This window comes from Prionailurus viverrinus, unplaced genomic scaffold (genome assembly GCF_022837055.1).
Source record: "Prionailurus viverrinus isolate Anna unplaced genomic scaffold, UM_Priviv_1.0 scaffold_102, whole genome shotgun sequence".
Lineage (NCBI taxonomy): Eukaryota > Metazoa > Chordata > Mammalia > Carnivora > Felidae > Prionailurus > Prionailurus viverrinus.
Window position 1 is genome coordinate 22,501 of NW_025927492.1, and position 2,500 is coordinate 25,000.

Here is a 2,500-nt window from a genome sequence, read left to right on the forward strand (position 1 = left end):
CCTCCTCCCCGAACCGCCACCCCCACGCCCTTGCCCGCTCGTGCCCCGCTTCCCGCCGCAGCCCCCCTCCCGCAGGGGGGGGCCTGGGCCGCGGGTGCGGGGGAGGGGACGGTGAGGGTTGGTCGGTGCCACGGGGAAGGTGTTGCTCGGAAGTGAGGGCGGGGCCGGGGCCGGTCGGCCCTGGTGGCCCTGGATGGGGGGGGGAGGAGAAGGGTCGTGTGGGGGTCGTGGGGGCGGGGTGGAAGCGGGGGGCGTCGGGCGGCGGCGGTCCTGTGGGGGCGGGTTAGCCCCGTCGGAGCCTCCGTCACGGGCCGGCAGCGTCGGGGCTCTCGGTTTGCCCTTATGTGGGTCTGGCCGCGGCCCCGGGGGGGTCGGCGTCGAGGTGGTTGGCGGTGTTGCGGGCTGCTCCCTCGTCCCCCACCCACCTCGCCCGCCTCCACCCTGTCCAGGTACCTAGCGCGTCCCGGCGCGGAGGTTTAAAGACCCTTGGGGGGTCGCCCGTCCGCCTCGGGTCGGGGGCGGTCGGGCCCGTGGGGAGCCGTGGAGGCTGGTCTTCCCGTGTCTCCTCCAGACTCCGCTGCCCGCCCCCTGCCGCGCCCCAGGCCGGGGTGCCGCCGCGCTTGCGCCCACGCCACGGCCCTCCCCGGTTGCCGGGAGGGGGCTTGCCCGGCGGCTGCCGGGTGGTGCGTGAGCGTGTGCGTGTGCGTGCGCCCCGTGTCCCTTGGGGGTGTGTGTGGGGGGAGGGGACAGGCGGGAACCCCCTGGGCGCCTGTGGGGTTGTTCCGAGCTCGCCCCGCGCGTCCGCGTGGCGGGGCGGGCTTGCCGGACTTGCCCTGTCGTTCCAACCCTTCCGACCTCTCGGAGTCTGGTCTTTGTTGTCTCTTGCTGGCCGGCCGGAGGCACCCTTCGGGGATGTGCTGTGCCAGGTTGGGGGGGCGCCCCTTTTTGGGGTTGGCCCTCCCGGCGATCACAAAAACTCGTACGACTCTTAGCGGTGGATCACTCGGCTCGTGCGTCGATGAAGAACGCAGCTAGCTGCGAGAATTAATGTGAATTGCAGGACACATTGATCATCGACACTTCGAACGCACTTGCGGCCCCGGGTTCCTCCCGGGGCTACGCCTGTCTGAGCGTCGCTTGCCGATCAATCGCCTCCCCCGGGTGGGTGTCTCTCCCGGGGGTATGGCGCGGCTGGGGGTTCCCTCGCAGGGCCCGCCCTGCCGGTGCCGGCGCCCGCCCCGCCCGAGGGCGCCCCGCCACGCCCGCCTGCGCGGCGGTACGGTGTGCGGGGTCGTCCGCGGGCCGGGGACAGGGTCGTCCTGGCCGCCGGGCCCTCCGTCCCCCTAAGTGCAGACGACGGTGGCCGCCGCTGCCGGCCCTCCCTCCTTCCTCCTCCTTCTCCTCCTCCCCGCCCCCTCCCCGGCCCCGTGTGTCCGGTCCCCGCCGCCTCCCTCAGCCCCCCCCTCCCGCCCCCGCCTCGCCCCGCCGGGTCCGCTCGGCGGTGACGCGTGTGTGGGACGTGGGAGGGCATGGGACGGGGGTGGGGCTGGGGGCCGGCGCCCGTGGGGCGGTGGTGGGGGGTGGTTGGGGGGGAAAGGTGTGTGTGTGTGGGGGGGAGAGGCCGAGGCCGGTCGCCGCCCGCGAGAAAAGGGAAGGGCGAGGAGAGCTCGCACCCGAGGGCCGTGGCCGCCGCCGCGGTCCCTCTGGGGGAGATCCCTCGTGCCGCACGCGGTCTTTGGGATCGCCGCCCGGGTCTCGGGAGGGTTTTGCGGTGCCCCGTGCCGCGCGGTCCCGTGGGCCGTCGTGGGGGGTGGAGGTGCGGATCTGGAGCGCCGTCGGTCTCGCCGCCTTGCCCCAGGCGGTGACCGTGGCGGTCGGGCCGTGGCCCCCTCCTCTCCCGGTCCGCGGCCATGCGTCCGGGGCCCGAGCCGCGGCCCCGCCCCGGCTCCCCGCTGGCGATCCCGGCCCCCTTTGCCCTGTCGGGGCGGCTCGCGCCGAGGCCGAGTCGCGCGCGGGGCTGCGCCCCGGGGATGCGTGCCCCGGCGGCGGCCCGCGGGACGCCGCGGCGTCGCCCGCCGCTGCGCGCTTCCCCCCGGGTTGCGGCCGCGCCGCACTGCGTGCCCCGAGCCCGCGTTGTCGCGGGGGCGGTGTGGTTCTCCGCGGGGGTTTCCGTGGTTGGAGGCGTGCCGCGCCGTCCGCCGGCCCCGGCCGGGGGCCGCGGCGGGAGCGCGCGCGGGGCACGTGGGACGTGTGGGGGGGGGGGAAGGCCGGGTGTGCCGCGTAGGGGGGAAAAAGGGCCGGCGGTCGGGGGCGACCGCCGCGCTCGGACCCCCCCCACGCCCGCGCCCGCTTCCCCCCCCCCCCGCTCCCCCGCCCCGCGCCGCTCGCCGCGGTTCCCCGCCTCCGGTGGTCGTCGCGAGGCGGCGCGTCCCGCGCCTCGGCCCTGCCCAACCCCCCCGTTCCTCCGCCGCCCCCTCTGCCTTCCAACCCCGGCAGGGCT

General features: G+C 77.0%; 1 non-coding gene across 1 annotated transcript; it reads left to right on the forward strand.

The window, feature by feature from the left end:
* Positions 1 to 983: 983 nt before the first annotated feature.
* Positions 984 to 1,136, forward strand: LOC125158114 (5.8S ribosomal RNA). The gene has a single exon (XR_007149192.1). It is a non-coding gene; the product is annotated as a 5.8S ribosomal RNA (ribosomal RNA).
* Positions 1,137 to 2,500: the final 1,364 nt, after the last annotated feature.